Genomic DNA, 27,201 nt, shown 5'->3' with positions numbered 1-27,201 from the left:
CTCCCGTTAAGAAGACATGTTGTCAACCTCTAGATCCCTTACATGCCTGCACTTTTCGGCTTGCTGCTGCTGCAATCCACGCGTTTTAGATCTGCATAACTCCACCTCTTTAAACACAGCACCTTCACCCCCTGCTGTTCCCACCCGCCTCAACACCGTTGGAAGGGAGGAGAACCAATTAAGGCGGGGGGTGGGGTGGAACGAGCAGCTGTCTACCCTTAGCAGGAGGGCTGCTGATTACATGCCTCTCCTGCTGCTGCTGCTGCTGCTGCTGGCTGTCCAGCAGCAGACTGAAGGTGGCTGCTGCTGTGCACAGGTATATAAAGGCTCAGAGCCTATTATGACACGCGCAGCCAGCGTTCCATTGCCACATTCCATCTACTGCAGGCAGGATACCTGGCTGGCTGAATGTCGCTGAGAAGCTCACAGAGACCGCCATAAGCAACAGTTTAACAGAATGCCACAGACTAATCAACCAAACTTTTTGGGTTGGGTTCTCTTTTATAGTCTGCAGGCATTAAATGAAAGAAGTCAGTGTTCCAGCAGAGGGAGACAACGTTTCAGAAAAGGCATTGTAGCAAACCAAAAAAGAAATTTTAAGCGCAGCAGAGTAACCAGCGCACATACCTGTTAGCTCAGGTGAGTTTAAAAGGCTGCTGTTGATAACAAGGGCATTTGCTAAATAGATGGTGTGTGTGCAACAATATACTGAAAGGTCAATTATATTGTGCAGCTTATCTCACCACCTGTAGTTATTTAGGTGAAAGCTCCAAAATGCTTGCCTAATATGTCTGTTTATCCAAAAGGAAGTAAAAAGGGAGAGCTAGAAAGATAGCATTTCATTACATTACATGGCAATGCAATGCACAGTTGCTGAAGTTGAACCAAAATGAGCTTGTAATCTGGCTTCTGCAACTTTGAACATGAAAAATCCAATGAGGAGAAGAAAAGCAAAGCCAAAGAGTCCATCCCAAAATCCGACAAACAAGCAAAATGAACAAAAAACATTGAATTCAATTCTTTCTGATTTTAGAAACTGCATTAAAGAAGGGGTGCACCGGTCCTGGAGATACTGCAATACCAGGTCAATGCGTGGAGTGGACAGAGCAAGCTCTTTTTCCATCTCCCTGTTCAAAAAATCCATTTAATATATGGTCCCCAGATAGGGGACGTATCAGATATTAAACTGATAAGAACAGATTTTTTTTTTTTTTTTTTTTTTTTTAAACCATTCAGGTTAGTTTTATAGCAAATCAGTAGGATATACCAAAACTGTTGCAAAAAAAAACTTCTCATCATCATGGCCATATTTATTAAGCATAAAGTAACCTAATATTACAGAAAGAAGAACATCTTATTAATATAAACCAAAAGATCACTGAAATTTTACAATATGCCTCCACTTTTTAAATTTCCATATTCCCTCGGCATCTGTTCCACCACCGCTACTACTATCCATCTTGTAAATCAAAAATAGCCTAGAAAGAATAATCCTAATACATTCATTTACTGTAATTGATTTCCTTTTAAATACACAAAGATTCCTCACATCCCACAAACTTTCTAACACACAAGCCATAATTAACCACAAAACTCTCTCCTTTACACGTCCACTTGCACCAATACCAAACATAACCACACGCCAATCCACAAAAGTCACTCCTGCCAAACTCCTACACAACCCCCCTACACATTTCCACACGTCTTGCGCAAAATCACAATTCCACATCAGATGCATAACCGTCTCACAACCATTACATCCATCTCTTGGACAAACATCCGACCTAATCAAACCTCTCTTCTTTTGAACGTCTCTCACTGGAAGAATATTGTGAAACGCCATCCACACTACATCCTTCTGTTTGTTGGACATCCCATACATACCCAACTTTCTCCAAGCATCCGCAACCTCATTCCCTCTCAAACCAACAATATTAGACTCGACCTCATTTGCACACAATTTCCTATACACCCTCTTAGTCATTCTAAACTCATCCACCGGCACACTCAGCAAATCATACTTCTTGACAAACTTCTCAATCACCTCATACCACACCGGACACTTAAAAGACACAGGCACTCTCGCATCCCTCTTTCTCCAACCTAACCCATACAACATCCATCCTGCAGAATAACTTGCCATACATGCACCCTTATTACCTTTACCCAACAATACCACAATCGTCTTAATATAATGGAGCCCTAAAAAAACCTCAACATTAGGAAATCCCAAACCACCATGCTGGCAGGCCTTATAAAGGCTTTCCCTCTTCAGCTTCTCCATCTTGCTGCACCAGAAAAAGGAAAAAATCATTTTCTCAACTCTCTTCACTTTCCTAAAAGGGGATGGAAAAATTATGGCCACAAAAAGCAGAATGGGTAAGATCACTGCTTTGATAACTAGAACTTTGCCCCGCAAAGAAAGATCTCTCATTCTCCAAAAATTCAATTTTCGCTCAACACGCATACCACACTCGTCCCAACTCTCATTTCCTTTCAGATCATCATTGAAAAATACCCCTAAAACCTTAATTGCACTCTCCTCATACTTAACACCTTCCATACGAATACTGTCATCTCCAAAGCATTTGAAACTACACTTAGTCCAGTTAACTCTAAAACCTGATGCACCACAGAAAAAATCCAAAAGCAACCTCACCCTACTCATTGAAGCCATACTTTCACTCACCATCACAACATCATCCATGTAACCTAACACCTTCACATGCTTACCACCACTCCCAGGCACTAACAATCCTCTCATCATTTTCTCACGTCTCACTAAACACAGCAAAGGCTCAATCACACATACAAACAAGACAGGGGACATAGGGCACCCCTGTCTTACACCAGACCTAATCATCACTTTGTCAGACAACCATCCATTCACTAAAAACTCACTTGACACATAATCATATAAAGACTTAACTCCATTCAGAAAAACCCTAGGGAAACCCATCCTCTCCAATACTTTAAACAGAAACACATGCGAAACTCTATCAAAAGCCTTTTCGAAATCAATTGCTAACACCATACACTTCTGCTTTCTAGTCTTACAATCCCCAAGCATATCCCTTAACAATAACAAATTATCACTTATACTCCGACCAGGCACGGCACACACTTGGTCATCCTCCACAACCCTACCAATCACCTCACGCATACGATTTGCTAACAATTTACTGTAGACCTTATAATCAGCGTTAAGCAATGATATGGGTCTCCAGTTCTCCAAACGCTTTTTCTCACCCTTCTTAAACACAAGAACCACTATACCCTCTTTCATACTGTCACACAAAACACCATTCATCCACATATACCTACAAACCTCAGTCAAGTCCTTACCCAAAAACTCCCAAGCTTTCACATACAGCTCCACAGGCAACCCATCCTTCCCAGGCGTCTTATTCTTTTTAGCACTCATAACAACATTCCTCACCTCATCCAAAATAACATCCTCACACAAAGCATCACATTCATCCGAACCAAGTCTCTTCTCCATACCACTCAATACATGCGACACAAGTCCAGGATCAATCCATTTCTCATCGTACAACTTACTATAGAAGCCATTCACCTCATTCAACACATTCTTCCCAACCACACTAGATCCAGCTTCACCTACCACTTCACTCAAATCCAACTTCCTTCCATTCATTTTTTTAAAAAAGTACCTGGTGCACTTTTCATTCTTTTCCAAATGCTCTAACTTGGTACGGTAAATAATCTCTTTACCTTTTTCATCCAGAAGACATTTTAACTCATTCTTAGCAACCTCAAGCTGATCAGACATATCCATTCCTTTCCTAACACACCCACGCAACCAATCAATCCGTCTACTTAAGTCATTAAATCTATTACGATATCTGGCAGCTTTTTTGTAGCCCCATTTTTTAAAGAAAGTTTTTAACTGTAATTTCACCCAATCCCACCATTCAAGCACACTACCAAAATCACGCTTACGCCACCTCCAACTTGCATACCTTTTCTCCAACTCACTCATCACCTCCTCATCCTCCAACAACCTCGTATTCAATTTCCAAACCCCACCCCCAAACACCATGTCCCCATTCGCACTAAAAACTCCACGCAAACACTCATGATCAGAAAAAGGTACCTTATGTTGAACATAACTTGAACAAACTATATTTTTGGAAAATAACATCCTATCTATCCTCGATGAAATATTACCACGGTCAGCATAATATGTAGGCGGTGGTGGAATGCCATACTCAAGTATTGCAGCGTCTAAGAAAGAAAAATCAGAAATAAGTTGAGATAACTTTTTTCCCGTAATGTCCACATTACCTTCTGTGACACAATTACAGTCACCAACAAAAACTGTAGGAATTTTTCCAGGGAGAAAAAAACTCAATTTCTCAAGAAGAGCAAGCCGCTCCTCTTTTTTAGTAGGACAATATAAATTAATCATTCTAACCTTCCACCCCCTATAACTCAAAAAAACAATAATGCAGCGACCCACCTCCACAACCGTGTAACTATCAATAGTAATATTCTTATTACCAACTAAAATCCCCACACCATCATTTTTGTTAAAGCTGGACCCCGACCAAACATACTGGCCATAAGGCCAGTCCTTATCCCCTGGAGATTCAGTAATCCCACACTCTTGTAGACAATAGACATCTACACTCAAACCCTTTAGATAATCCAGAACTGTTGTTCTTCGGGTAACAGATCTAATTTGCCTAACATTAAGGGACACAATGTCCCATCCAGAATGATGCGGCATAACTAAAGGGGATCACACATAACCTGAAAAAAAAAGAAAGAAAACATCAACTCAACCTTCATCAAGCAAAGCAAAGCTATTACCATCTGGCTGAATGCCAAATGTAACAATGTCAGGAGAAAATACATCTGACGGGTAAGCACGAGAGTCCACCGGGCTATCACACACGGCAGCAATGGATGAACACTCAGTCCTTGGCTTCTTCTTGACCACATCAGGATCCTCCTCATCAGAGAAACGGACAGCAGACAAGTCCCCTTGGCCACCGCCCCCGATCTCCTCTGAAGCAGTATTGCACCAAGATATGACAGGAGAATTGGACAAGTCCATTTCCCCCTCACCACGGACACCAAACTGGGGAGGGAAAGGTGACATCACCTCTGGAATCACCATGTCAAAGCCTCCTGACGCAGGAGGCTGAAGCTGGGCATCTTCAAATATGTCGTCCATCTGAGTGCCATCCTCTTCCTCTTGGGGAGCAGTTGCCTCCCCGACATCCGGAAGGGGACCTTGTGGAACCCTAGTAGAAGTCGAAGGAACAGCAGGCCCCTCCGCGACCACTTGAGCAAAAGACTTAGGAGTGGTTCTAGCTTGACACTGCCTAAGAACATGCCCCTCCTCACCACAAGCATCACACTTTACCTGGTTTTTGCAGTCTTTCGCCATATGACCAGACGTGTTACACCTCCTGCAGGTTGGCGGATACCTGCAGGACTCCTGGACATGACCATACTTGTTACATCTTCTGCAGAAAAAAGGAGCATCAGGAAAGTACAAGAAACCAGTGTCTCTCCCAATAGAGAAACTCATAGGAGGATAATGTATGCCCCCTGGCCCCTCGGGGTCTGTAGCAAAACGAACAAAGTACTTGTATTTGCCAGTCCACAAGCCTTCTTCATTCGAGATCTTGTGGGAAAAATGCACATAAGTACAATGCCTCCTCAAGAATACAGTAATGTCCTCCTGGGGGATAAAGGGATTGTGCATAAACACAACAACAGGAACATCCCCCTTTGAATAGAGGACAGTAAAAGTGAGTCCATCTAGGAGGGAGTTCTCAGTATGGCCTTTCAAGGTTCTATAAAGATTTTGGCAAGCAGCCATAGTAGAAAGAACCAGCACATACCTTCCATGACTTCTAAATTCCTGCAGGCAAAGAATGTCCGACTTCTTAATCTTCAATGCTTCATAGAAGATGGCATTCACCAGGTAGGACATGGAAAAATGTCCCTTCTTCTCCTCGGAAATCTCAATGCGAAATCCATTCTTGACCCGGGGGTCCCCGGTCCCAGCAAATTTCAGCTTGACTCCCATAGTCAGCCACGGAAATCGCCTTCCCGTTTCCTCCTCACTCTCCCCCTATAGCAGCATCCAGCTTAAGCCACCGGAGTGGCGATGCTGGAAGGCCGAGGGCTAGCACTCAAGGAACCTGATGTCCAGACACTTGATCTGAGCCAAAAGGCCGAGAAGCGATAACCAGAATTGGTTTCAAACTACGGAGCCACCCAAGGATCCTGAAAAGTCCATTTGTGGAGATGAGCTCCTGGACTCCCGTTAAGAAGACATGTTGTCAACCTCTAGATCCCTTACATGCCTGCACTTTTCGGCTTGCTGCTGCTGCAATCCACGCGTTTTAGATCTGCATAACTCCACCTCTTTAAACACAGCACCTTCACCCCCTGCTGTTCCCACCCGCCTCAACACCGTTGGAAGGGAGGAGAACCAATTAAGGCGGGGGGTGGGGTGGAACGAGCAGCTGTCTACCCTTAGCAGGAGGGCTGCTGATTACATACCTCTCCTGCTGCTGCTGCTGCTGCTGGCTGTCCAGCAGCAGACTGAAGGTGGCTGCTGCTGTGCACAGGTATATAAAGGCTCAGAGCCTATTATGACACGCGCAGCCAGCGTTCCATTGCCACATTCCATCTACTGCAGGCAGGATACCTGGCTGGCTGAATGTCGCTGAGAAGCTCACAGAGACCGCCATAAGCAACAGTTTAACAGAATGCCACAGACTAATCAACCAAACTTTTTGGGTTGGGTTCTCTTTTATAGTCTGCAGGCATTAAATGAAAGAAGTCAGTGTTCCAGCAGAGGGAGACAACGTTTCAGAAAAGGCATTGTAGCAAACCAAAAAAGAAATTTTAAGCGCAGTAGAGTAACCAGCGCACATACCTGTTAGCTCAGGTGAGTTTAAAAGGCTGCTGTTGATAACAAGGGCATTTGCTAAATAGATGGTGTGTGTGCAACAATATACTGAAAGGTCAATTATATTGTGCAGCTTATCTCACCACCTGTAGTTATTTAGGTGAAAGCTCCAAAATGCTTGCCTAATATGTCTGTTTATCCAAAAGGAAGTAAAAAGGGAGAGCTAGAAAGATAGCATTTCATTACATTACATGGCAATGCAATGCACAGTTGCTGAAGTTGAACCAAAAGGAGCTTGTAATCTGGCTTCTGCAACTTTGAACATGAAATATCCAATGAGGAGAAGAAAAGCAAAGCCAAAGAGTCCATCCCAAAATCCGACAAACAAGCAAAATGAACAAAAAACATTGAATTCAATTCTTTCTGATTTTAGAAACTGCATTAAAGAAGGGGTGCACCGGTCCTGGAGATACTGCAATACCAGGTCAATGCGTGGAGTGGACAGAGCAAGCTCTTTTTCCATCTCCCTGTTCTAAAAATCCATTTAATATATGGTCCCCAGATAGGGGACGTATCAGATATTAAACTGATAAGAACAGATACTACACTTGATCTTAGCCAAAAGGCCGAGAAGCGATAACCAGAATTGGTTTCAAACTACGGAGCCACCCAAGGATCCTGAAAAGTCCATTTGTGGAGATGAGCTCCTGGACTCCCGTTAAGAAGACATGTTGTCAACCTCTAGATCCCTTACATGCCTGCACTTTTCGGCTTGCTGCTGCTGCAATCCACGCGTTTTAGATCTGCATAACTCCACCTCTTTAAACACAGCACCTTCACCCCCTGCTGTTCCCACCCGCCTCAACACCGTTGGAAGGGAGGAGAACCAATTAAGGCGGGGGGTGGGGTGGAACGAGCAGCTGTCTACCCTTAGCAGGAGGGCTGCTGATTACATACCTCTCCTGCTGCTGCTGCTGCTGCTGCTGGCTGTCCAGCAGCAGACTGAAGGTGGCTGCTGCTGTGCACAGGTATATAAAGGCTCAGAGCCTATTATGACACGCGCAGCCAGCGTTCCATTGCCACATTCCATCTACTGCAGGCAGGATACCTGGCTGGCTGAATGTCGCTGAGAAGCTCACAGAGACCGCCATAAGCAACAGTTTAACAGAATGCCACAGACTAATCAACCAAATTTTTGGGTTGGGTTCTCTTTTATAGTCTGCAGGCATTAAATGAAAGAAGTCAGTGTTCCAGCAGAGGGAGACAACGTTTCAGAAAAGACATTGTAGCAAACCAAAAAAGAAATTTTAAGCGCAGCAGAGTAACCAGCGCACATACCTGTTAGCTCAGGTGAGTTTAAAAGGCTGCTGTTGATAACAAGGGCATTTTCTAAATAGATGGTGTGTGTGCAACAATATACTGAAAGGTCAATTATATTGTGCAGCTTATCTCACCACCTGTAGTTATTTAGGTGAAAGCTCCAAAATGCTTGCCTAATATGTCTGTTTATCCAAAAGGAAGTAAAAAGGGAGAGCTAGAAAGATAGCATTTCATTACATTACATGGCAATGCAATGCACAGTTGCTGAAGTTGAACCAAAATGAGCTTGTAATCTGGCTTCTGCAACTTTGAACATGAAAAATCCAATGAGGAGAAGAAAAGCAAAGCCAAAGAGTCCATCCCAAAATCCGACAAACAAGCAAAATGAACAAAAAACATTGAATTCAATTCTTTCTGATTTTAGAAACTGCATTAAAGAAGGGGTGCACCGGTCCTGGAGATACTGCAATACCAGGTCAATGCGTGGAGTGGACAGAGCAAGCTCTTTTTCCATCTCCCTGTTCTAAAAATCCATTTAATATATGGTCCCCAGATAGGGGACGTATCAGATATTAAACTGATAAGAACAGATACTACACTTGATCTTAGCCAAAAGGCCGAGAAGCGATAACCAGAATTGGTTTCAAACTACGGAGCCACCCAAGGATCCTGAAAAGTCCATTTGTGGAGATGAGCTCCTGGACTCCCGTTAAGAAGACATGTTGTCAACCTCTAGATCCCTTACATGCCTGCACTTTTCGGCTTGCTGCTGCTGCAATCCACGCGTTTTAGATCTGCATAACTCCACCTCTTTAAACACAGCACCTTCACCCCCTGCTGTTCCCACCCGCCTCAACACCGTTGGAAGGGAGGAGAACCAATTAAGGCGGGGGGTGGGGTGGAACGAGCAGCTGTCTACCCTTAGCAGGAGGGCTGCTGATTACATACCTCTCCTGCTGCTGCTGCTGCTGCTGCTGCTGGCTGTCCAGCAGCAGACTGAAGGTGGCTGCTGCTGTGCACAGGTATATAAAGGCTCAGAGCCTATTATGACATGCGCAGCCAGCGTTCCATTGCCACATTCCATCTACTGCAGGCAGGATACCTGGCTGGCTGAATGTCGCTGAGAAGCTCACCGAGACCGCCATAAGCAACAGTTTAACAGAATGCCACAGACTAATCAACCAAACTTTTTGGGTTGGGTTCTCTTTTATAGTCTGCAGGCATTAAATGAAAGAAGTCAGTGTTCCAGCAGAGGGAGACAACGTTTCAGAAAAGGCATTGTAGCAAACCAAAAAAGAAATTTTAAGCGCAGCAGAGTAACCAGCGCACATACCTGTTAGCTCAGGTGAGTTTAAAAGGCTGCCGTTGATAACAAGGGCATTTGCTAAATAGATGGTGTGTGTGCAACAATATACTGAAAGGTCAATTATATTGTGCAGCTTATCTCACCACCTGTAGTTATTTAGGTGAAAGCTCCAAAATGCTTGCCTAATATGTCTGTTTATCCAAAAGGAAGTAAAAAGGGAGAGCTAGAAAGATAGCATTTCATTACATTACATGGCAATGCAATGCACAGTTGCTGAAGTTGAACCAAAATGAGCTTGTAATCTGGCTTCTGCAACTTTGAACATGAAAAATCCAATGAGGAGAAGAAAAGCAAAGCCAAAGAGTCCATCCCAAAATCCGACAAACAAGCAAAATGAACAAAAAACATTGAATTCAATTCTTTCTGATTTTAGAAACTGCATTAAAGAAGGGGTGCACCGGTCCTGGAGATACTGCAATACCAGGTCAATGCGTGGAGTGGACAGAGCAAGCTCTTTTTCCATCTCCCTGTTCTAAAAATCCATTTAATATATGGTCCCCAGATAGGGGACGTATCAGATATTAAACTGATAAGAACAGATACTACACTTGATCTTAGCCAAAAGGCCGAGAAGCGATAACCAGAATTGGTTTCAAACTACGGAGCCACCCAAGGATCCTGAAAAGTCCATTTGTGGAGATGAGCTCCTGGACTCCCGTTAAGAAGACATGTTGTCAACCTCTAGATCCCTTACATGCCTGCACTTTTCGGCTTGCTGCTGCTGCAATCCACGCGTTTTAGATCTGCATAACTCCACCTCTTTAAACACAGCACCTTCACCCCCTGCTGTTCCCACCCGCCTCAACACCGTTGGAAGGGAGGAGAACCAATTAAGGCGGGGGGTGGGGTGGAACGAGCAGCTGTCTACCCTTAGCAGGAGGGCTGCTGATTACATACCTCTCCTGCTGCTGCTGCTGGCTGTCCAGCAGCAGACTGAAGGTGGCTGCTGCTGTGCACAGGTATATAAAGGCTCAGAGCCTATTATGACACGCGCAGCCAGCGTTCCATTGCCACATTCCATCTACTGCAGGCAGGATACCTGGCTGGCTGAATGTCGCTGAGAAGCTCACAGAGACCGCCATAAGCAACAGTTTAACAGAATGCCACAGACTAATCAACCAAACTTTTTGGGTTGGGTTCTCTTTTATAGTCTGCAGGCATTAAATGAAAGAAGTCAGTGTTCCAGCAGAGGGAGACAACGTTTCAGAAAAGGCATTGTAGCAAACCAAAAAAGACATTTTAAGCGCAGCAGAGTAACCAGCGCACATACCTGTTAGCTCAGGTGAGTTTAAAAGGCTGCTGTTGATAACAAGGGCATTTGCTAAATAGATGGTGTGTGTGCAACAATATACTGAAAGGTCAATTATATTGTGCAGCTTATCTCACCACCTGTAGTTATTTAGGTGAAAGCTCCAAAATGCTTGCCTAATATGTCTGTTTATCCAAAAGGAAGTAAAAAGGGAGAGCTAGAAAGATAGCATTTCATTACATTACATGGCAATGCAATGCACAGTTGCTGAAGTTGAACCAAAATGAGCTTGTAATCTGGCTTCTGCAACTTTGAACATGAAAAATCCAATGAGGAGAAGAAAAGCAAAGCCAAAGAGTCCATCCCAAAATCCGACAAACAAGCAAAATGAACAAAAAACATTGAATTCAATTCTTTCTGATTTTAGAAACTGCATTAAAGAAGGGGTGCACCGGTCCTGGAGATACTGCAATACCAGGTCAATGCGTGGAGTGGACAGAGCAAGCTCTTTTTCCATCTCCCTGTTCTAAAAATCCATTTAATATATGGTCCCCAGATAGGGGACGTATCAGATATTAAACTGATAAGAACAGATACTACACTTGATCTTAGCCAAAAGGCCGAGAAGCGATAACCAGAATTGGTTTCAAACTACGGAGCCACCCAAGGATCCTGAAAAGTCCATTTGTGGAGATGAGCTCCTGGACTCCCGTTAAGAAGACATGTTGTCAACCTCTAGATCCCTTACATGCCTGCACTTTTCGGCTTGCTGCTGCTGCAATCCACGCGTTTTAGATCTGCATAACTCCACCTCTTTAAACACAGCACCTTCACCCCCTGCTGTTCCCACCCGCCTCAACACCGTTGGAAGGGAGGAGAACCAATTAAGGCGGGGGGTGGGGTGGAACGAGCAGCTGTCTACCCTTAGCAGGAGGGCTGCTGATTACATACCTCTCCTGCTGCTGCTGCTGCTGCTGCTGGCTGTCCAGCAGCAGACTGAAGGTGGCTGCTGCTGTGCACAGGTATATAAAGGCTCAGAGCCTATTATGACACGCGCAGCCAGCGTTCCATTGCCACATTCCATCTACTGCAGGCAGGATACCTGGCTGGCTGAATGTCGCTGAGAAGCTCACAGAGACCGCCATAAGCAACAGTTTAACAGAATGCCACAGACTAATCAACCAAACTTTTTGGGTTGGGTTCTCTTTTATAGTCTGCAGGCATTAAATGAAAGAAGTCAGTGTTCCAGCAGAGGGAGACAACGTTTCAGAAAAGGCATTGTAGCAAACCAAAAAAGAAATTTTAAGCGCAGCAGAGTAACCAGCGCACATACCTGTTAGCTCAGGTGAGTTTAAAAGGCTGCTGTTGATAACAAGGGCATTTGCTAAATAGATGGTGTGTGTGCAACAATATACTGAAAGGTCAATTATATTGTGCAGCTTATCTCACCACCTGTAGTTATTTAGGTGAAAGCTCCAAAATGCTTGCCTAATATGTCTGTTTATCCAAAAGGAAGTAAAAAGGGAGAGCTAGAAAGATAGCATTTCATTACATTACATGGCAATGCAATGCACAGTTGCTGAAGTTGAACCAAAATGAGCTTGTAATCTGGCTTCTGCAACTTTGAACATGAAAAATCCAATGAGGAGAAGAAAAGCAAAGCCAAAGAGTCCATCCCAAAATCCGACAAACAAGCAAAATGAACAAAAAACATTGAATTCAATTCTTTCTGATTTTAGAAACTGCATTAAAGAAGGGGTGCACCGGTCCTGGAGATACTGCAATACCAGGTCAATGCGTGGAGTGGACAGAGCAAGCTCTTTTTCCATCTCCCTGTTCTAAAAATCCATTTAATATATGGTCCCCAGATAGGGGACGTATCAGATATTAAACTGATAAGAACAGATACTACACTTGATCTTAGCCAAAAGGCCGAGAAGCGATAACCAGAATTGGTTTCAAACTACGGAGCCACCCAAGGATCCTGAAAAGTCCATTTGTGGAGATGAGCTCCTGGACTCCCGTTAAGAAGACATGTTGTCAACCTCTAGATCCCTTACATGCCTGCACTTTTCGGCTTGCTGCTGCTGCAATCCACGCGTTTTAGATCTGCATAACTCCACCTCTTTAAACACAGCACCTTCACCCCCTGCTGTTCCCACCCGCCTCAACACCGTTGGAAGGGAGGAGAACCAATTAAGGCGGGGGGTGGGGTGGAACGAGCAGCTGTCTACCCTTAGCAGGAGGGCTGCTGATTACATACCTCTCCTGCTGCTGCTGCTGCTGCTGGCTGTCCAGCAGCAGACTGAAGGTGGCTGCTGCTGTGCACAGGTATATAAAGGCTCAGAGCCTATTATGACACGCGCAGCCAGCGTTCCATTGCCACATTCCATCTACTGCAGGCAGGATACCTGGCTGGCTGAATGTCGCTGAGAAGCTCACAGAGACCGCCATAAGCAACAGTTTAACAGAATGCCACAGACTAATCAACCAAACTTTTTGGGTTGGGTTCTCTTTTATAGTCTGCAGGCATTAAATGAAAGAAGTCAGTGTTCCAGCAGAGTGAGACAACGTTTCAGAAAAGGCATTGTAGCAAACCAAAAAAGAAATTTTAAGCGCAGCAGAGTAACCAGCGCACATACCTGTTAGCTCAGGTGAGTTTAAAAGGCTGCTGTTGATAACAAGGGCATTTGCTAAATAGATGGTGTGTGTGCAACAATATACTGAAAGGTCAATTATATTGTGCAGCTTATCTCACCACCTGTAGTTATTTAGGTGAAAGCTCCAAAATGCTTGCCTAATATGTCTGTTTATCCAAAAGGAAGTAAAAAGGGAGAGCTAGAAAGATAGCATTTCATTACATTACATGGCAATGCAATGCACAGTTGCTGAAGTTGAACCAAAATGAGCTTGTAATCTGGCTTCTGCAACTTTGAACATGAAAAATCCAATGAGGAGAAGAAAAGCAAAGCCAAAGAGTCCATCCCAAAATCCGACAAACAAGCAAAATGAACAAAAAACATTGAATTCAATTCTTTCTGATTTTAGAAACTGCATTAAAGAAGGGGTGCACCGGTCCTGGAGATACTGCAATACCAGGTCAATGCGTGGAGTGGACAGAGCAAGCTCTTTTTCCATCTCCCTGTTCTAAAAATCCATTTAATATATGGTCCCCAGATAGGGGACGTATCAGATATTAAACTGATAAGAACAGATACTACACTTGATCTTAGCCAAAAGGCCGAGAAGCGATAACCAGAATTGGTTTCAAACTACGGAGCCACCCAAGGATCCTGAAAAGTCCATTTGTGGAGATGAGCTCCTGGACTCCCGTTAAGAAGACATGTTGTCAACCTCTAGATCCCTTACATGCCTGCACTTTTCGGCTTGCTGCTGCTGCAATCCACGCGTTTTAGATCTGCATAACTCCACCTCTTTAAACACAGCACCTTCACCCCCTGCTGTTCCCACCCGCCTCAACACCGTTGGAAGGGAGGAGAACCAATTAAGGCGGGGGGTGGGGTGGAACGAGCAGCTGTCTACCCTTAGCAGGAGGGCTGCTGATTACATACCTCTCCTGCTGCTGCTGCTGCTGGCTGTCCAGCAGCAGACTGAAGGTGGCTGCTGCTGTGCACAGGTATATAAAGGCTCAGAGCCTATTATGACACGCGCAGCCAGCGTTCCATTGCCACATTCCATCTACTGCAGGCAGGATACCTGGCTGGCTGAATGTCGCTGAGAAGCTCACAGAGACCGCCATAAGCAACAGTTTAACAGAATGCCACAGACTAATCAACCAAACTTTTTGGGTTGGGTTCTCTTTTATAGTCTGCAGGCATTAAATGAAAGAAGTCAGTGTTCCAGCAGAGGGAGACAACGTTTCAGAAAAGGCATTGTAGCAAACCAAAAAAGACATTTTAAGCGCAGCAGAGTAACCAGCGCACATACCTGTTAGCTCAGGTGAGTTTAAAAGGCTGCTGTTGATAACAAGGGCATTTGCTAAATAGATGGTGTGTGTGCAACAATATACTGAAAGGTCAATTATATTGTGCAGCTTATCTCACCACCTGTAGTTATTTAGGTGAAAGCTCCAAAATGCTTGCCTAATATGTCTGTTTATCCAAAAGGAAGTAAAAAGGGAGAGCTAGAATGATAGCATTTCATTACATTACATGGCAATGCAATGCACAGTTGCTGAAGTTGAACCAAAATGAGCTTGTAATCTGGCTTCTGCAACTTTGAACATGAAAAATCCAATGAGGAGAAGAAAAGCAAAGCCAAAGAGTCCATCCCAAAATCCGACAAACAAGCAAAATGAACAAAAAACATTGAATTCAATTCTTTCTGATTTTAGAAACTGCATTAAAGAAGGGGTGTACCGGTCCTGGAGATACTGCAATACCAGGTCAATGCGTGGAGTGGACAGAGCAAGCTCTTTTTCCATCTCCCTGTTCTAAAAATCCATTTAATATATGGTCCCCAGATAGGGGACGTATCAGATATTAAACTGATAAGAACAGATACTACACTTGATCTTAGCCAAAAGGCCGAGAAGCGATAACCAGAATTGGTTTCAAACTACGGAGCCACCCAAGGATCCTGAAAAGTCCATTTGTGGAGATGAGCTCCTGGACTCCCGTTAAGAAGACATGTTGTCAACCTCTAGATCCCTTACATGCCTGCACTTTTCGGCTTGCTGCTGCTGCAATCCACGCGTTTTAGATCTGCATAACTCCACCTCTTTAAACACAGCACCTTCACCCCCTGCTGTTCCCACCCGCCTCAACACCGTTGGAAGGGAGGAGAACCAATTAAGGCGGGGGGTGGGGTGGAACGAGCAGCTGTCTACCCTTAGCAGGAGGGCTGCTGATTACATACCTCTCCTGCTGCTGCTGCTGCTGCTGCTGCTGGCTGTCCAGCAGCAGACTGAAGGTGGCTGCTGCTGTGCACAGGTATATAAAGGCTCAGAGCCTATTATGACATGCGCAGCCAGCGTTCCATTGCCACATTCCATCTACTGCAGGCAGGATACCTGGCTGGCTGAATGTCGCTGAGAAGCTCACAGAGACCGCCATAAGCAACAGTTTAACAGAATGCCACAGACTAATCAACCAAACTTTTTGGGTTGGGTTCTCTTTTATAGTCTGCAGGCATTAAATGAAAGAAGTCAGTGTTCCAGCAGAGGGAGACAACGTTTCAGAAAAGGCATTGTAGCAAACCAAAAAAGAAATTTTAAGCGCAGCAGAGTAACCAGCGCACATACCTGTTAGCTCAGGTGAGTTTAAAAGGCTGCTGTTGATAACAAGGGCATTTGCTAAATAGATGGTGTGTGTGCAACAATATACTGAAAGGTCAATTATATTGTGCAGCTTATCTCACCACCTGTAGTTATTTAGGTGAAAGCTCCAAAATGCTTGCCTAATATGTCTGTTTATCCAAAAGGAAGTAAAAAGGGAGAGCTAGAAAGATAGCATTTCATTACATTACATGGCAATGCAATGCACAGTTGCTGAAGTTGAACCAAAATGAGCTTGTAATCTGGCTTCTGCAACTTTGAACATGAAAAATCCAATGAGGAGAAGAAAAGCAAAGCCAAAGAGTCCATCCCAAAATCCGACAAACAAGCAAAATGAACAAAAAACATTGAATTCAATTCTTTCTGATTTTAGAAACTGCATTAAAGAAGGGGTGCACCGGTCCTGGAGATACTGCAATACCAGGTCAATGCGTGGAGTGGACAGAGCAAGCTCTTTTTCCATCTCCCTGTTCTAAAAATCCATTTAATATATGGTCCCCAGATAGGGGACGTATCAGATATTAAACTGATAAGAACAGATTTTTTTTTTTTTTTTATCGAAAGCCCGAATTCGTGTACAAAACCCGAGTGCGCTTAAAAAAGTGACAAGTGCCACAAAAAAAGTGCACTAGGATGCTGGTCTTCTTGAAACCCTCTCCAAAAGGAGAAGGGTCCCCCAAACCATTCCCCGTCCCTCCGAGCCAGAAGGCCACAGCGAGGAACAGGGACAAATAGCCACCTCCAGCCGGAGCCAGAGGCGACCCAATCTTACCCCCAGCACCTGCCCGAGTTCTCACCCGAGCAAGGCACTGGGAGCCAAAGACTGTGCTCCCCTCCCGGAAGAGGGGAGCCAACAACGCTCTCCTCCCGAAAGAGGAGAGCCAGGGGGGTTCAGGGGGGAGCGGAACCTGATGGCCACACACTCCCCCCCTAGACCTGCCAAGAGAGGAACCCGTAAGGGAACCGCATCCCGACAAAATCCTAGTAGGACGTGACACACGTGAATAAGTGGACACACAGTGACAAAGAAATTAAATAAATAGTGAAGGTTTCACAGTATAATACTGCCCGGACCTTCGACCGGGAATTGAAAAATTCCCCATCCTAAGGCCAGAAGGCCCGGAATAAGGGTGTGTGCGAAGAAAGAAAACTTAAAGTGCTTGTGCAAATGTGCCATAAACTCAAGTGGGGTTCCCAATCCCAGTGAGTTAAGGCACCCCAGGGTCACCACTCCTGGGGCACTTCACACTTCGGGCTTTCGATCTTCCCCGGCCCAATGGCGTCGATCCTGGGGGGCCATGCTTTCCACCAGATGACTATATTAGCCACCTGGCGTACTAACAAGCGCCTAAACCCCAGTGTGCATAATGTATCAATCTACTAGGGCGGCCAACATCCAAAACCGCCTTTTCGAAAGATACTACACTTGATCTTAGCCAAAAGGCCGAGAAGCGATAACCAGAATTGGTTTCAAACTACGGAGCCACCCAAGGATCCTGAAAAGTCCATTTGTGGAGATGAGCTCCTGGACTCCCGTTAAGAAGACATGTTGTCAACCTCTAGATCCCTTACATGCCTGCACTTTTCGGCTTGCTGCTGCTGCAATCCACGCGTTTTAGATCTGCATAACTCCACCTCTTTAAACACAGCACCTTCACCCCCTGCTGTTCCCACCCGCCTCAACACCGTTGGAAGGGAGGAGAACCAATTAAGGCGGGGGGTGGGGTGGAACGAGCAGCTGTCTACCCTTAGCAGGAGGGCTGCTGATTACATACCTCTCCTGCTGCTGCTGCTGCTGCTGCTGGCTGTCCAGCAGCAGACTGAAGGTGGCTGCTGCTGTGCACAGGTATATAAAGGCTCAGAGCCTATTATGACACGCGCAGCCAGCGTTCCATTGCCACATTCCATCTACTGCAGGCAGGATACCTGGCTGGCTGAATGTCGCTGAGAAGCTCACAGAGACCGCCATAAGCAACAGTTTAACAGAATGCCACAGACTAATCAACCAAACTTTTTGGGTTGGGTTCTCTTTTATAGTCTGCAGGCATTAAATGAAAGAAGTCAGTGTTCCAGCAGAGGGAGACAACGTTTCAGAAAAGGCATTATAGCAAACCAAAAAAGAAATTTTAAGCGCAGCAGAGTAACCAGCGCACATACCTGTTAGCTCAGGTGAGTTTAAAAGGCTGCTGTTGATAACAAGGGCATTTGCTAAATAGATGGTGTGTGTGCAACAATATACTGAAAGGTCAATTATATTGTGCAGCTTATCTCACCACCTGTAGTTATTTAGGTGAAAGCTCCAAAATGCTTGCCTAATATGTCTGTTTATCCAAAAGGAAGTAAAAAGGGAGAGCTAGAAAGATAGCATTTCATTACATTACATGGCAATGCAATGCACAGTTGCTGAAGTTGAACCAAAATGAGCTTGTAATCTGGCTTCTGCAACTTTGAACATGAAAAATCCAATGAGGAGAAGAAAAGCAAAGCCAAAGAGTCCATCCCAAAATCCGACAAACAAGCAAAATGAACAAAAAACATTGAATTCAATTCTTTCTGATTTTAGAAACTGCATTAAAGAAGGGGTGCACCGGTCCTGGAGATACTGCAATACCAGGTCAATGCGTGGAGTGGACAGAGCAAGCTCTTTTTCCATCTCCCTGTTCTAAAAATCCATTTAATATATGGTCCCCAGATAGGGGACGTATCAGATATTAAACTGATAAGAACAGATACTACACTTGATCTTAGCCAAAAGGCCGAGAAGCGATAACCAGAATTGGTTTCAAACTGCGGAGCCACCCAAGGATCCTGAAAAGTCCATTTGTGGAGGTGAGCTCCTGGACTCCCGTTAAGAAGACATGTTGTCAACCTCTAGATCCCTTACATGCCTGCACTTTTCGGCTTGCTGCTGCTGCAATCCACGCGTTTTAGATCTGCATAACTCCACCTCTTTAAACACAGCACCTTCACCCCCTGCTGTTCCCACCCGCCTCAACACCGTTGGAAGGGAGGAGAACCAATTAAGGCGGGGGGTGGGGTGGAACGAGCAGCTGTCTACCCTTAGCAGGAGGGCTGCTGATTACATACCTCTCCTGCTGCTGCTGCTGCTGCTGCTGGCTGTCCAGCAGCAGACTGAAGGTGGCTGCTGCTGTGCACAGGTATATAAAGGCTCAGAGCCTATTATGACACGCGCAGCCAGCGTTCCATTGCCACATTCCATCTACTGCAGGCAGGATACCTGGCTGGCTGAATGTCGCTGAGAAGCTCACAGAGACCGCCATAAGCAACAGTTTAACAGAATGCCACAGACTAATCAACCAAACTTTTTGGGTTGGGTTCTCTTTTATAGTCTGCAGGCATTAAATGAAAGAAGTCAGTGTTCCAGCAGAGGGAGACAACGTTTCAGAAAAGGCATTGTAGCAAACCAAAAAAGAAATTTTAAGCGCAGCAGAGTAACCAGCGCACATACCTGTTAGCTCAGGTGAGTTTAAAAGGCTGCTGTTGATAACAAGGGCATTTGCTAAATAGATGGTGTGTGTGCAACAAGATACTGAAAGGTCAATTATATTGTGCAGCTTATCTCACCACCTGTAGTTATTTAGGTGAAAGCTCCAAAATGCTTGCCTAATATGTCTGTTTATCCAAAAGGAAGTAAAAAGGGAGAGCTAGAAAGATAGCATTTCATTACATTACATGGCAATGCAATGCACAGTTGCTGAAGTTGAACCAAAATGAGCTTGTAATCTGGCTTCTGCAACTTTGAACATGAAAAATCCAATGAGGAGAAGAAAAGCAAAGCCAAAGAGTCCATCCCAAAATCCGACAAACAAGCAAAATGAACAAAAAACATTGAATTCAATTCTTTCTGATTTTAGAAACTGCATTAAAGAAGGGGTGCACCGGTCCTGGAGATACTGCAATACCAGGTCAATGCGTGGAGTGGACAGAGCAAGCTCTTTTTCCATCTCCCTGTTCTAAAAATCCATTTAATATATGGTCCCCAGATAGGGGACGTATCAGATATTAAACTGATAAGAACAGATTTTTTTTTAATTTGGCTATCCCCTGCAGAGGGATAAAACCGTTTATTAAAACTTTAACAAATTACAAGCATAATTTAACAAATACCAAACGTTAAAAGACAAATGAAATTTACAAAACAAAAAAATACAAAGATTTTAAATAATTAGGTTCCATTGGTCAACAAGCCATTTTTTGGAAATATGTACATTCTTCTTTTTGTCAATTAAATAATAAGTATACATTTCACATAAACATAAACTTAAAACATCATTCACTGATAAAACATCTTGTTTAAAAATAGCAATGTTGCGCGCTTTCCAGAGAGATGAGTTGGCGCAGTTCACTGTCTTCCAAGCCATTGTGTACTGGTCCATTGTGGGGCATTCCATAAGTCCGTATAGCACAGTTTTATATGTAAAGTCCTTGAGGTCTGCCACCCTTTCCAGTAGGGGGAGCAGTCTTCTCCAGAAATCCTTTGCAAAATTACATGTCCATAATAGATGTTCCACCGTTTCCTCTTCTTGGCATCCGGCTCTTGGGCAGATGGCAGACCTCACAAATCCTCTTCTGTATTGGAATGCCCGGCAAGGAAGACAGCGGTGCATGCAACTCCAAGCCAGATCTCTCTGTTCATTAAAAAGATAAAAAACGTTAATCATTTTCCAGATAGACATAGATTTGTCATCATCATATCTGTCAACATTACATATTTCCTCACTTTTACGTATTTCTTTAATTAGTTTCTTACTATTTCTTAATTCCTCTATTTTCTTAGTCCCTAAATTAAAATCGGACACTATTTTCCTTAAAATCTCATAATTCGTCGACAAATTAAAAGCATGGGGCACAGATATATTAACTTCATACCATCCAAACTTTCTCATAAAAAATCCTGTATTAAAACGCATAAAAAAGGACCAATAGTGATTCTTAAAAAGGGCATTAAAACAGTAAACGAACAGATGGATTAAAAGAAACCTATTAAAATCTGGAAAATCTTTACCACCTTTTACTTTTGATTTCATCACGATTTCTCTTTTCAGCTTTTCCATTTTTGAGTTCCAAAAGAAGGTAAAACAGGTTTTGGTTATCTTTTTTAAAACATTAACAGGCGGGGGGAAAACCATGCTAAGATACAATAAAAGAGGTAAAATCACCATCTTTAAAACCAATACTTTACCCTCCATTGTAAGTCTCCTCATGTTCCACATACATATTTTCGTATTTACTTTCTGTGTAACTGTTTCCCAACTATTATAACCATCATTATTTTCAGTGAATGATATACCTAAAATGGAAATGGATTCGGAGACATTAATTGGTACATCACGTAAAATCATCCCCCCAACACTTAAAATGTTACACTTATTAAAATTGATTTTAAAACCAGAAGCTAGGCAAAAGGATTGCACTTGATGGAGAGTGGCCGTAAGTGATGGTGCATCTGTACACAAGACCGCCACGTCATCCATGTAGCCTACAACCTTGGCCTCCAAACCACCGCTTCCAGGCAGAGGGACACCGCATATCTGTTTATTTTGGCGTATTGCACATAACATTGGTTCCAGTGCACAGATAAACAGTAGGGGGGACAGAGGGCATCCCTGTTTCACCCCTGACCGTAAAAATACCTCTTGTGTCTTAAAACCATTCACTAAAATCTTACTTGTACAATCCTTGTAAAATGCTTTAAGCGATAGTAAAAACCCTTCTGGTATGCCCATTTTCTCTAAAACTTTAAAAAGATAAAAGTGTGAGACACGGTCAAATGCTTTTTCAAAATCAATAGATAAAATCGCCATTTTCCCCTTTCTGTCTTTCACATCCTCAATACAGTCTTTCACTAAATTCAGATTGTCCCATATACTGCGCCCCGGCACCCCACACACTTGATTAGAATGAATAACTTTGCTGATGACTTCTTTTAGACGATTTGCACAAATTTTAGCCATTATTTTATAGTCACAATTTAAAAGTGTTATTGGTCTCCAGTTTTCTAATTTTGATTTATCGCCTTTTTTGTATAGGAGGGAGACTTCACCTTTCTTCCAGGAATTTAATAAAACCTTATTATTAAAAACCTCAGTAAACAAATAAAACAAATCATCTTTTAAAATATCATAAAAACATACATAAAATTCTATTGGGATGCCATCAGGACCAGGGACCTTTCCAGTTTTAAAACTTTTAATAGTTTTTAACACTTCTTGTTCCGTTAAAACTTGGGATAAAAACTCTTGGGATGCGGGATCTAAAACAGCTGTTAGTCCTTGCAGCGAATCATCCATTAGTTTATTATCTATATTTTTTCCATTAAAAAGATTAGAAAAAAAAACCTCAACTTTACCCAGCATATTTTTTATATTATTCTCACCATCTATATGGTCAATTATCACTTTTTCTTTTTTATTTTTCCTAAAAAAATATCTGGAACACTTTTCATTTTCTTCTATATGTTGTACTCTAGAACGAAAAATGATCTCTTTTCCTTTTTGTTCTAGCCATTTTGAAATCTCTTCTTTTAAGTTTGAAATATCAACTTGTACATCTATCCCATTGTCTCTGAGCTTAAATAATGTTTGTAGGCGGGTATTTAAAATTCTATATTCTTCATATTTTTCTTTGGCTCTACATATACTCTTTTTAATAAAAAAGTCTTTTATTTTTACTTTCATTCTATCCCACCATACACTCATAGTCTCATTTGTTTTTTTCCCTTTTCTACATTTCCTATAAAACTCAATAAAATCTGATAAAATCTGCGGGTCGGTTAAAAGGGATACGTTCATTTTCCAGCTTTTCTTACCACATTTTTTGTTGTCATTTACTTTTATGGTAAAGGATAAAAGTTTATGGTCTGAAAATATATTAGTTAAAACTTCACATTTGGCAGGTATTGTTTTATCTGAACCAAAAATAAAATCAATCCTAGAGCTACAATTAGCATTGCTCCAAGTGAAACCGGCGTCCTCTGTGCTGTCACTATGACACTCTTTATATATGTCTTTCAATTTAGCATCTTTGACTATATCATGTAGCATACCTGAGGTTTTATCGTAGTTCCTGCTTACAGAGCTGGAGCGCCGGTTTTCACCTTTTAAAACACAATTAAAATCCCCTGCTAAGATAAAAGGTTCAGAGTTATTAATAAATAATGGTAAAAGATCAAGCATTTCGGCTGTTTCATTTTTCTCTGGGGATCCATAAAAATTTAAAAACTGCCATCTAATACCATCAATAAAAGCTTTCACTAATAAAATACGACCTGGTAAAATTTCCTGAATAAAATCAATTAAAACGTTCCCTTTAAAAAGTATGGCTACACCCGCTGATCCTGCAGCATTGGATCCGGACCAGACAGATGGCCCACACTTCCACTCATCTTTATATTTTTGATATGACATTTCATGTGGGATATTACATTCTTGCAGAAAAAATACAGATGCAGTAAAACACGTAAAAAAATTAAAAAGAGCAGTTCTTCTCGTGTTAGATTTTATGCCTCTCACGTTGAGGGAAATACCTTTGAGTTCAGCCATCATTAGAAAATGTAGAAATTTTAATTAGGTAACTAAGAGCAACGGATTTACCTGTCCGATGAACCTGATCAGACCACTGGGCTTGCGCCTCCCTCCTCATCTGATAGTATCGTCACGAGAGTCTCCGTGGAGGAGGAAAGATTACCACATTTATATAAACCCGACGCTACACTGGCATAGCTCGGAGGGCTGGCTGGCAGAACCCGCTGGGTCTCCATTGGCTGGCCATGCAGTTCCTCATCAGGTGGGTCCCCGAGGGGTTCCGCCGCCCCTGTTTGACCTGTAGAAGGTCGTCCTATAGGAGGAGGTTGCGCACAAGGCAGAGCCTCTGACTCTTCAGAGGCAGCAAGATCCCGGTCCCCACCTGTAGCAGCGGAGACCGAAACCCCTGAGGGTCCAGCGTCCACGTCCCCTTCTGGAGAAGTGTCCATCTGTTCACCTCCTGCTGCCTCCTCCGAACCACCCTTTTTCTTTTTCTTAGGACCCACCTTTATCCACTCAGCGCCCTCAGCACTAGGAGACCCAGACTGGGCATGGGCTTCTGTGTCGGCCTTTTGCCGGTCCCTTTTGACCTTACCAGTAGTGCCCTTCTGCTCCTTCTCAGCCCTCCTTTTGGACTCCCGCAGGTCCTGCAGCCAGGTTTTGGGATTTGGTATTTTACCTGTCATAGACTCTGGAGACACTTCACTATTTGGTACGCCCTTATTGTCTCCAGAGGCTCCAGGTTGTTGTTCCTCCTCCTGAGGGGTGGTCTGATCTTTTGGTCCTTGGTCGGACGTCTTGGACTTCCCCTTTTGCTCATCTTCCCGAAATCTGTGAGGGCAAGAAAAATAAAAGTGACCTGGAGTCTGGCAAAAACTGCATTTCTTTTCCTTAGGGCATTCTTTTGTCTCATGTTCTTCACTAGCACAATTTCTACATGATACATGACAGTTTTCTTTTGAATGACCATAGCGCCCACAATTTCTGCAATATACTGGCATCCCAGAAAAGAAGAAATCCCCATTTGTTTGCCCAATTTTGAAACGGGCAGGGGGGAGCCGTATACCACCTGGTGTATTTGGATCTCTTGTACACTTCACAAGGAATTTCCACTTAGATGTCCATATGTTATATTCGTTTAATATCTTCCCAATACATTTAACACTTTTAAAATAAATTGCTAGAAATGACATTACTTCTGGAGCAGAAACAAAGGGCTAAAATATTTTTACAATAACCAGTCTTACCTCATCCAGGACGTGCTCAACAATTTGTATCCCTTTCAAAACAGGACTATTTTCAACTTTTTTTAACTTTTCTAGTACATCTCTAAAAATACCTTCTCCGGTGAATGTGATGTCATAGTCACCTCTTCTGGGATAATCCTGGATGGAGAGAATTTCATTCCTTTGTACGCCAAGAAGGTTCCTGAGCACGTCCTGGACTACATACCCTAATTTCCTCATATCCGAGCCACCCGCCGTGAAGTGAACTCGGATAGAGTTTTTTAGCCTCGCATAAAGAGGCACGAGGTTAGGGTCAACCTCCATGGAAAAACGCAACAAGGTTGCAAATTGCAGCCGCTTGCAATCTGCGCTCCCAGTGTTCTTGCAGCGAAAAACACCTGGAAGCTGGGGGATCGCAACTCGTTACCTGGGACTAAGCCCTCTCCCTAATAGCAGCAAGCAGGTTAAGTCCACCAAAGTGGACGATCCTGCCAGGCCAAGGAGAGGGGTACCCGAGTGCCCTTCAACCACAATCTCCTGCAATAAAGCACTTGATCGTAGCCAAAAGGCCGAGAAGCGATAACCAGAATTGGTTTCAAACTACGGAGCCACCCAAGGATCCTGAAAAGTCCATTTGTGGAGATGAGCTCCTGGACTCCCGTTAAGAAGACATGTTGTCAACCTCTAGATCCCTTACATGCCTGCACTTTTCGGCTTGCTGCTGCTGCAATCCACGCGTTTTAGATCTGCATAACTCCACCTCTTTAAACACAGCACCTTCACCCCCTGCTGTTCCCACCCGCCTCAACACCGTTGGAAGGGAGGAGAACCAATTAAGGCGGGGGGTGGGGTGGAACGAGCAGCTGTCTACCCTTAGCAGGAGGGCTGCTGATTACATACCTCTCCTGCTGCTGCTGCTGCTGCTGGCTGTCCAGCAGCAGACTGAAGGTGGCTGCTGCTGTGCACAGGTATATAAAGGCTCAGAGCCTATTATGACACGCGCAGCCAGCGTTCCATTGCCACATTCCATCTACTGCAGGCAGGATACCTGGCTGGCTGAATGTCGCTGAGAAGCTCACAGAGACCGCCATAAGCAACAGTTTAACAGAATGCCACAGACTAATCAACCAAACTTTTTGGGTTGGGTTCTCTTTTATAGTCTGCAGGCATTAAATGAAAGAAGTCAGTGTTCCAGCAGAGGGAGACAACGTTTCAGAAAAGGCATTGTAGCAAACCAAAAAAGAAATTTTAAGCGCAGCAGAGTAACCAGCGCACATACCTGTTAGCTCAGGTGAGTTTAAAAGGCTGCTGTTGATAACAAGGGCATTTGCTAAATAGATGGTGTGTGTGCAACAATATACTGAAAGGTCAATTATATTGTGCAGCTTATCTCACCACCTGTAGTTATTTAGGTGAAAGCTCCAAAATGCTTGCCTAATATGTCTGTTTATCCAAAAGGAAGTAAAAAGGGAGAGCTAGAAAGATAGCATTTCATTACATTACATGGCAATGCAATGCACAGTTGCTGAAGTTGAACCAAAATGAGCTTGTAATCTGGCTTCTGCAACTTTGAACATGAAAAATCCAATGAGGAGAAGAAAAGCAAAGCCAAAGAGTCCATCCCAAAATCCGACAAACAAGCAAAATGAACAAAAAACATTGAATTCAATTCTTTCTGATTTTAGAAACTGCATTAAAGAAGGGGTGCACCGGTCCTGGAGATACTGCAATACCAGGTCAATGCGTGGAGTGGACAGAGCAAGCTCTTTTTCCATCTCCCTGTTCTAAAAATCCATTTAATATATGGTCCCCAGATAGGGGACGTATCAGATATTAAACTGATAAGAACAGATACTACACTTGATCTTAGCCAAAAGGCCGAGAAGCGATAACCAGAATTGGTTTCAAACTACGGAGCCACCCAAGGATCCTGAAAAGTCCATTTGTGGAGATGAGCTCCTGGACTCCCGTTAAGAAGACATGTTGTCAACCTCTAGATCCCTTACATGCCTGCACTTTTCGGCTTGCTGCTGCTGCAATCCACGCGTTTTAGATCTGCATAACTCCACCTCTTTAAACACAGCACCTTCACCCCCTGCTGTTCCCACCCGCCTCAACACCGTTGGAAGGGAGGAGAACCAATTAAGGCGGGGGGTGGGGTGGAACGAGCAGCTGTCTACCCTTAGCAGGAGGGCTGCTGATTACATACCTCTCCTGCTGCTGCTGCTGCTGCTGCTGGCTGTCCAGCAGCAGACTGAAGGTGGCTGCTGCTGTGCACAGGTATATAAAGGCTCAGAGCCTA

The 27,201-nt window shown here is 43.6% G+C and overlaps 12 non-coding genes and 1 pseudogene across 12 annotated transcripts; all 13 read right to left on the bottom strand.

Moving 5' to 3' along the window:
* Positions 1-1,047: 1,047 nt before the first annotated feature.
* On the bottom strand, positions 1,048-1,232 carry LOC141246880 (U2 spliceosomal RNA). Its single transcript, XR_012310423.1, has one exon. It is a non-coding gene; the product is annotated as a U2 spliceosomal RNA (small nuclear RNA).
* Positions 1,233-7,345: 6,113 nt separating this feature from the next.
* On the bottom strand, positions 7,346-7,536 carry LOC141246853 (U2 spliceosomal RNA). The gene has a single exon (XR_012310402.1). It is a non-coding gene; the product is annotated as a U2 spliceosomal RNA (small nuclear RNA).
* A 1,120-nt stretch (positions 7,537-8,656) lies between these two features.
* On the bottom strand, positions 8,657-8,847 carry LOC141246852 (U2 spliceosomal RNA). Its single transcript, XR_012310401.1, has one exon. It is a non-coding gene; the product is annotated as a U2 spliceosomal RNA (small nuclear RNA).
* Positions 8,848-9,971: 1,124 nt separating this feature from the next.
* LOC141246851 (U2 spliceosomal RNA) lies at positions 9,972-10,162 on the bottom strand. Its single transcript, XR_012310400.1, has one exon. It is a non-coding gene; the product is annotated as a U2 spliceosomal RNA (small nuclear RNA).
* Positions 10,163-11,274: 1,112 nt separating this feature from the next.
* LOC141246850 (U2 spliceosomal RNA) lies at positions 11,275-11,465 on the bottom strand. Its single transcript, XR_012310399.1, has one exon. It is a non-coding gene; the product is annotated as a U2 spliceosomal RNA (small nuclear RNA).
* Positions 11,466-12,586: 1,121 nt separating this feature from the next.
* Positions 12,587-12,777, bottom strand: LOC141246849 (U2 spliceosomal RNA). The gene has a single exon (XR_012310398.1). It is a non-coding gene; the product is annotated as a U2 spliceosomal RNA (small nuclear RNA).
* Positions 12,778-13,895: 1,118 nt separating this feature from the next.
* LOC141246847 (U2 spliceosomal RNA) lies at positions 13,896-14,086 on the bottom strand. The gene has a single exon (XR_012310396.1). It is a non-coding gene; the product is annotated as a U2 spliceosomal RNA (small nuclear RNA).
* A 1,115-nt stretch (positions 14,087-15,201) lies between these two features.
* On the bottom strand, positions 15,202-15,392 carry LOC141246868 (U2 spliceosomal RNA). Its single transcript, XR_012310415.1, has one exon. It is a non-coding gene; the product is annotated as a U2 spliceosomal RNA (small nuclear RNA).
* A 1,124-nt stretch (positions 15,393-16,516) lies between these two features.
* LOC141246881 (U2 spliceosomal RNA) lies at positions 16,517-16,699 on the bottom strand. The gene has a single exon (XR_012310424.1). It is a non-coding gene; the product is annotated as a U2 spliceosomal RNA (small nuclear RNA).
* Positions 16,700-17,493: 794 nt separating this feature from the next.
* Positions 17,494-17,585, bottom strand: LOC141246888 (U2 spliceosomal RNA; annotated as a pseudogene).
* Positions 17,586-18,706: 1,121 nt separating this feature from the next.
* On the bottom strand, positions 18,707-18,897 carry LOC141246846 (U2 spliceosomal RNA). The gene has a single exon (XR_012310395.1). It is a non-coding gene; the product is annotated as a U2 spliceosomal RNA (small nuclear RNA).
* A 1,121-nt stretch (positions 18,898-20,018) lies between these two features.
* Positions 20,019-20,206, bottom strand: LOC141246875 (U2 spliceosomal RNA). Its single transcript, XR_012310421.1, has one exon. It is a non-coding gene; the product is annotated as a U2 spliceosomal RNA (small nuclear RNA).
* A 6,392-nt stretch (positions 20,207-26,598) lies between these two features.
* Positions 26,599-26,789, bottom strand: LOC141246845 (U2 spliceosomal RNA). Its single transcript, XR_012310394.1, has one exon. It is a non-coding gene; the product is annotated as a U2 spliceosomal RNA (small nuclear RNA).
* Positions 26,790-27,201: the final 412 nt, after the last annotated feature.

The sequence above is a fragment of the Phyllobates terribilis genome, unplaced genomic scaffold (genome assembly GCF_046119375.1).
Source record: "Phyllobates terribilis strain yellow unplaced genomic scaffold, ASM4611937v1 Scaffold_2641__1_contigs__length_116562, whole genome shotgun sequence".
In the NCBI taxonomy this organism is placed as follows: domain Eukaryota; kingdom Metazoa; phylum Chordata; class Amphibia; order Anura; family Dendrobatidae; genus Phyllobates; species Phyllobates terribilis.
Note: the sequence above shows the minus strand (reverse complement) of the source record. Positions and strands in the feature narration are given on the sequence as shown.